Source organism: Silene latifolia, chromosome X (assembly GCF_048544455.1).
Source record: "Silene latifolia isolate original U9 population chromosome X, ASM4854445v1, whole genome shotgun sequence".
In the NCBI taxonomy this organism is placed as follows: domain Eukaryota; kingdom Viridiplantae; phylum Streptophyta; class Magnoliopsida; order Caryophyllales; family Caryophyllaceae; genus Silene; species Silene latifolia.
Genome location: NC_133537.1, coordinates 32,609,849 through 32,617,689, shown reverse-complemented (window position 1 = coordinate 32,617,689; position 7,841 = coordinate 32,609,849). Strand labels below are relative to the sequence as shown.

Here is a 7,841-nt window from a genome sequence, read left to right as displayed (position 1 = left end):
TTAAAGAGGAGCCCGCCAAAGTTTTTGATGAAACTCCTACGACGAATGAAGCACCCCATCTCCTGCCTCATGATGATGACTTGAAAAGCGATGAACATACTTGCTCATATTTTATATTAGACTTTGAGTTTGATGAGCCAGAACTTTATTCATTGCTTATTTTCTTTGCTGGGACTATTTATTGGTGCTACTTATGTCTTTGTGTAGCACATGCGCTACTTTTTGATTTACTATACGTGCTTTAAGTTGTATTGATTGTGCCTTGTATGGGCGTTTGTTTTAAATACAGAAATTTGCCCGTCAAGATGAGTACTCAATCGAGTGGTGATGAGCTCGATCGAGTACCCTTTTGTTTTTGGGTTAGAAACGTAGCTGGCTTGGATGGATTTGCGCGGTTGGTCATTTCTCCCCTATTTTGTAGCTGGTTTTGGAGAACTCCTACGCTCTTACCCGGTATTCTCTTCCCTTGTATATACTTTTATTGTATTATCTCTATTTCTTTTCTCATTCCTTTTAATAGCCGTGTCCTTTAGGTTGCTGGAAATTTGTGTGTGATTGCTATGCTATAGGCGTCACGATGAGGATACTGTGACATTTAGGTTTGGGATAGGAGTTTAATTATGTTGTGTGATTTACTTATTTTTGTGTGCATTTATATACCAAAAATCCATAAAAATTAAAAAAATTTCAAAAGACAAAAACATATTTTTACTTTGTTTTAGGTCGAGTCTTGGTGAATTGAATAACAACGATGTTAAATTGCATGGTTTTTGCATTTGAATCCCAATTAAGTTGTCCATGTACATTGTTTTGACCCGTTATTCATCAAAACAAAGCTCATAATTCGAGTCTTAACCGTATTGACATGCCTTATGCTAATTAGATTTGACACAATTGTGTTGGTAAACTACTTAAATTCTGAGGTGTATATAGTTTCCTAGGCCAGGAACATCAATAAACTGGTCTCATTGTCAATTAGGCTTGAGTGTGGTTTCTCCTTGTGGAATGTGTAATATCAAACTGCATAAGTGTGACATTGATTTCTTGATACTTTTATTGCTTTCATTTGACTAAGTACATGTGGATATGCGGTTCTTACCGTTCAAATGAGCCTTATATTATCTTTTGTTTAGCCCGTTTGAACCTTTGTAGCCAACTTTAAATTACATCATGTGAAGCTACAATCCAAGAATTTACCTACCTTATCGGGACAGTCGCAGTTGCTTGTTTATCTTGTCTATTTTGCTATTATGGTTGGGTTGGGACTTATTGTTGTCATGTGGGTATGGCAAAGTACTTTTTAGCAATTTCGTTATATCCTTGTGTTGGAAAAAGAAAAAAATCTGAAGCAAAAGAAAAGAAAAAGAAAGAAAAAAGAAAGATTTCGTAAGAAAAAGAAAAAAGAAAAGGAATTGATTGCTTCATTTTGGTTTTGTCAAGGATCAAAAGGATGGTCGTTAGAGTCTAATGCATATTTGGAGAGTACTTCATTTGCTCTCATGTATTGCAAAGTTAAGATTATTTCTCTAAGTTGGGTTCATTTGTTATCATAGATCTGGTTTTGGTTTTTGTTTAGCGCTGCGACTACTGTCTTAGCTCCACATATCCATAACGTGCTTTGGCACGAACCATTTATATCCCTTTAACCAATTTGTCATCTTTATTGTCCTTGATACATGTACTTTTGTCTACATATTGGATGCATACTAGTTGGGGAAATTTCTATTACATTAGATTGCATGCATGTTTCATAAGTTGAGTGAGTGTTTCTATTTCTTTCTATCTTCACATATAAATCACCCATACTTAAGAGTGCATGAGTGAATCCGCGAAAATCCGACTAATTTGTCTTGCAAGATCGAAAGGTATTTGGCATTTGTCTATAGTATGGTGACATGAGACTTGAGCTACGTTTTCTATTACCCGTGCCTTTGAATTTGTTTTATTGGTACACTTTGGTCATTACTTTGTTACAGTTATGGATGGCTTGGGATTTGTATGCATTAAACATTAGTTCTGAGTTATTTATTCGCCATTTGTATGATTGCCTTTTGTATTGTGTGATGCTTTGCTTGAGGACAAGCAAATAGATGGTTTGGGGGAGTTTGATGAGTCATAATTATATGCATATTTATGCCTCCCCTTAAATTACTTTTGATACGGTTTTCGTGCTAATTTATATTAAATACATGCCTTTTTTGTTAGGATGTCGTTACTTCCGTTACTTGATGTTTAATGCAGGAATAATGCATTTGAGGAGCAAAGGAATGAAATAGGCATCGTGGAGTGGGCATGAAGGAATACACGAAGAATGGCACGGGAATATAGAAGTATAAAGGAAGAGAAGTAAAGAAGACAACACGAAGAAAAGGGCTGAAAAAAAAGGACACTCGATCAATCCCACCTAGGCTCGATCGAGGAAGTAGTGTACTCGATCAAGTTCACCTAGGCTCGATCGAGGAACCTATATTCTCAGGATTTTCCGCAATTTCCTTAAGTCAGTTGTGTTTTACTATAAATACCCAATTCTTACTCTATGTTTATTTACGTCTTATGTTACCTAGTTACGGATCGCTTCTCTAAAAACTCTCTTAGAATACTCTTAGATTAGTTTACATTAGTTTTGCTTCGAATCTATTGCTCTTTAATTAAGGTACTTTGTTGATCTTTCTTTAGTTGTTATTAATTCAAGTTCTAATTTATGCAATTGCTTTATTAGTATTCATCTTATTATGTTCTTAATTATGCTTTCTTATATCGTTATTATTGTTATTATTATTAGTATGGGTAGCTAGTTTCATAATCTAGGGTAAAAGGGGATCTAGGTTGTTAGAAAAGGGGTTATTAATGAATTGATTGTTAAATTGTTTTTGATTGTTGTTCAATTATCGTCTTATATCTAGTTAATTAATTATTGATCAGAATTGGTTAATTAGTCTTGCAAACTAGGATTTTCACCGTCCGGGTTAAGACTAGTATAGGCCACGATAATTAAATTAGACTGACTTAATAATAGCAATCGCATGTTAAGTTTAGATCTAAAAAGACATATTAGAATCGACCGATCGTATGACTTTCAACAATATAAATTGCTCAATCAATGAATTAAACCTTACCCTTGGATGACTACCTGGTGAACCCAATCCCTAGACTCTTTATTATTATTGAATTTGTTTTTATTTACATCGCAATTAGTTATTAGAAATCAAACAATTAACCCCATAAACTGTTACCTTTAAGACGAACATAAATATAAACAAACTAGATTAATTAACTCGCCTCACTGTGGATTCGACCCTTTCTTACTGCTAGCTACTAGTTACTTGAGAATAGGATTTACTTTGATTTAGGGGACACGACTTTAACCTTATCACTTATATAAGATCTACTTAGATTGATACTCTACGTTGTCACCCATGCAGTGCACGGGTTCATTATAATGTTTGTGAGAAGAAATGGAGAGGAAACATTTTTCGGCCTGTTTGGCAACTGAGATTTGGAAATGAATTGCAGAATATGGCCAATTCTACTGTTTGGCTACCTACAAAATTTGGAAATGGTATTGACCAAATCCAGCCCAATTTCAACTTAGAATAAAAAACGACTCACTCAAATCCCTTCTATTGGGTAGTCATTTCGTTTCCTCATTTGTCTATAACACATTTCACGACATCTCTCCTGACATCAATGGTGAACCCTAAAAAACCATAGTTTCACAAATTTCGGCCAACAATCAATATCGATCGACCGTTCTACAGCTCAGAATTTCTCTTGATTCTTCACCACGGTATGTTTCTGCCAAAATTCTACATCCAATTTGCCTCTTTTTTTTCGTGAATTAGGGTTCAATACGATTTCGATTGGAATGATTGAATGATATTTTTGTTATATTGTTTCTGGTTCTATGTTTAACAGCGTTTGTGTAACTCATTCACTTGATTTTATCTTGTTAATTAATAATTTAGATTAGAATTAGTAATTTCCATACTTGCAGTGTTTGGTTCATAACTGATACTCTATAAATTTATATAATGATTTGTTGTTTTGCATTTGATTGAATGGTTGTTGATATTCTTTTTAGGTTGAGCTTTTTGATGATAATATTATACAGTCGAGGAAGCGTCCTAGGGAGGATTATGATGGCAAAGTTGAGTTATTTGTGATTATTTTTGGTTTTATCAGTTGATATTGAGATTGAGGATGACGCAAGACTTGTTTCCACCATGTTGTTGAATGTGATGAGTTTCGAGATAACTTAGCTTTGAGTATGTTTGCGAAATACCAATCCTGGAGATCATAAAGGTAAAATTTATTTTTTTCAATTCATACCTTGTCTGTATTAGTTTGTGATCAGCTATGAAGAAAACATGTAACTTTTGTGATCTTGTCTGTATACTACCTTGTTTTCTTGTTTTGCTTATAAAAATGAATGAAAAAGCCGTTTTAGATCTAAAGCCTCATCAGAAATTGCATTATTCTTACTTCTATGATTGTCTTCGACTGTCTGCGACATGCATTAAGCATTTATCACTCGTGTAAATCTCTGTTTCTATAAATTTATGGAATCACCATATCTTATTAGCTTCCTGAAGTATGCTTGTGGATGACTGCATTTGTTTAAACAGCTGCATTTGTTTACACAGTTGCTTATAGAATTAATCTGACTCAATGAGAGAGTCTCTGACATGTTGGTTAAATGGTTACTCGCTGTAGTATTTGTGGTCTAATTTAGAAGGAGATTGTTGTCATTGTTTACACAGTTGCTAGTTTCCAAAACAATGGAAGAATTTGCCTTGTTTTCCATCTTTCCTTAAGCTAAATTTTGCGGGTGTGAGTTTGGGTATAGTCCAATGACCTTGGAACTCGATGTTTGTATTGTCTCTTTATTCTTTTTTTTTTTTTTTTTGATGAATGTCCAATGATTTTGCTTTTGACAGGAGAATCCGCCTGCAGCAAAATATTAGGATGACATATGCACATTGTGTGGCCCAGATAGAGCGGTGGGTGATGGAGTAGAGATGCACGATGAAGCTGCTGTAGCTATGGATGGCGAACTTGAGTGTGAAAAGGGTAGTTCAAACAAGTCCATGTCTTCCACGAAGTCAAAGAAGCAAAAGCATGATAAATTAGCAGATGCTGTAACAACTTTTACCGAGTGTTTCCGAGAGTATGTTCAAAGTAAGGCAAAAGAATAACCAAAACCCACCCCACAAGAAATTCATGAAGTGAAAATGTCGAAGAGGTTGGCCGACATCAAGTCATGACTCATGAAGGCTACTAGAAAGTTTATGTCTGGTCCCTTATCTGATTTTGAGATGTTGAAGTCACTTCCGAGCGATGATAAGCTAAATTGGGTATTGGAGTGCCTTGGTATTGGTGATAGTAGTATTTAGTAGTTTTTGTTGTTTTTTTCGAGCTAATTTGATGCTATGTCGAGCTATGTACCTGTAAGTTTGTAGGCTTTAAAATTTGCTTCGGATAAATTTGTGAGATTGATTTTGATTATTACTCGAGTTAAAGATTAAAGCTTGTATTTTCGAAAAACAAATGAATTCCAAGAGTCTTCCAAACAATAGTATGGAATTGAAATTTATAATTGAATTCCATGGGTTAACCAAACAACTTCTGGGAATTGGAATTGGAATTGAGTATCTCCATTTCAATTTTGGAATTAGTTTCATGTAAACAAAATGAATTCTTGTTTGCCAAACACTACCTTCGGTGAAAATGATGAAAAGGTGGAGGTGGGGGAAGAAAATGAAGATGGTGGGAACATGACGAAGATATATAGTATATGGAGGAGTTGAATGTGAGCAATTAACAATACATTAAGTTTAGTTATCTTGAATTCACCAAGGTAGCGTAACCGCATAATTGATTTTTCATTTTCATGATTTCAGTGAGTAGAAATTAAAATGTTTGAATTCAATTCCAAAAATTCATTTGGAGATCACGTAGAATTCGATTTCAGATTTCAAGTTCTCGCACAATTGTGTTTCGGAAACCCATAGAATCAGAATTGGGTGGGGCCGTTATGGATTGAAATCACCAAATTTATTATAATATTTTTTTTACTAGGACAATAAATATTGTGATGGAAAATATTTGCGATTGGAAAAAATCATAAATAAAAATATTACGATGAAATTTGCATCACAAAAAAAAAAAACGTTATAAAATAGTGAAATAGTTATAAAATTAAAATGATGACTATACGGTAGATTGGCAAGTATTTGAGAGGCCACAATTGACATTCCTATTGAAATCCCAAAGTTTAACTTGGTTGAAATTGAGTCCAATTCCAAATTCTAAAGTTTTTAAATGCTTGAAATGTCACAGTTCTAAAATTCATTTTCAGTTTTAAGTTCCCAAACATAACAAACAATACATAATGATTTGAACATTAATGTACAAGAAATGAGCATGTAGATTGTAGGCTTTTCATATTATTGTTAGTAAAATAATTTTACCACTTTCTTTGATTCAGGCAACCTATACAAGTCTATACTCGATTAGTAGTGACTTGAGTCTTGTATGGTTGTTTCCAAGCATGACATCCAAGTTTCCATCTACTTTATTTTCTGTCTTCAAGTGGGTCAGCCCTTGTACCAGATTTCGGACCAATGAAATATGGTGTGAACGTTACGTGCCAACACGGATACGACACGACGAGTCTTAGGACGGGCCACAACGAAGGAATTAGTGCTTTGACACGACACGGCACGAGCACGACATCCAAGTTTCCATCTATTTTATTTTCTGTCTTCAAGTGGGTCAGCCCTTGTACCAGATTTCGGACCAATGAAATATGGTGTGAACGTTACGTGCCAACACGGACACGACGAGTCTTAGGACGGGCCACAACGAAGGAATTAGTGCTTTGACACGACACGGCACGAGCACGATAGGCCAGGCACGACCGGACACTATGGATTAGAGGCAAAAATAATAATGCATGGTGGTAAGTCTGGTAGCCATGGCTTTCTCATGGTCATTGGATTTGTTTAAGATGGGTCAAATAGTATAAGACAAAAGCAAAATGCTTAGACAAGCAAATGATATGTCTTAAATGTTCAAGTGGATGATATTTGACTCGTTTTAATATTAAGACGAATACTGATTTTTGTCTTAACGAAAACTAATGGTTAGTACCCAATTCCCAAGACCGAAAAATGCGGGAGTGTGTAAATGGTAATAAGAGTATATTCTTCTACGAGAAAAATGATAAAGACCCTTTATTGAAGTGTTGCAAATTCATAACTTTGATGTCAAAGAAGAACTAGATAGATAATGACGCGAGTAGAAATCATTGATTCATTAGGGAATATTTGTTATGTGCATGTAGGACAACCCAAATAATGCTTTACGACTTTTGTAATTATACATGTAGGGGAATTGGGAAAGGAAAGAGAGAAAGATAGGTAAAAAAAAAAAGGTAATAAAAACCAAGAATTTAGTGTAAAGCAAAGAACATCACTTTTGCAATAGAAAGTTGTAGGGTAGTCTTGAAGATTTAGGGCACCAAAATTGTACTAATGCCAAGTATTTTGGCCCACTCTAGCTTTTGTTATTGAACTTACGGAAATCACAAATAAGGACCATGTGCCCTTGTCTTTCCTTTCACTTTACGATAATTTTTTGTATTCCTTTTTTTAAATTAGTCCCGTTAAATGGTTGGTGGCGTGTTTTTTTTTATAAGGTAAGAAAATTAGATTGATTTTTTAGGTATAATTAACTTATATTTTAATTGAGTGAGATAAGTGAAAATTAACGACCTTTAGACCAACTAGAAAGAGTAGTATGTCCAACAAAAGGAATAAAGTCGGCAATTTTATTGTCCT

General features: G+C 34.5%; 1 long non-coding RNA gene across 1 annotated transcript; it reads left to right on the top strand.

Moving 5' to 3' along the window:
• The first annotated feature begins 3,406 nt into the window (after positions 1-3,406).
• LOC141623200 (uncharacterized) lies at positions 3,407-5,616 on the top strand. Its single transcript, XR_012533255.1, has 3 exons — positions 3,407-3,787; positions 4,082-4,302; positions 4,938-5,616. It is a non-coding gene; the product is annotated as an uncharacterized LOC141623200 (long non-coding RNA).
• The last annotated feature ends 2,225 nt before the right edge of the window (positions 5,617-7,841 follow it).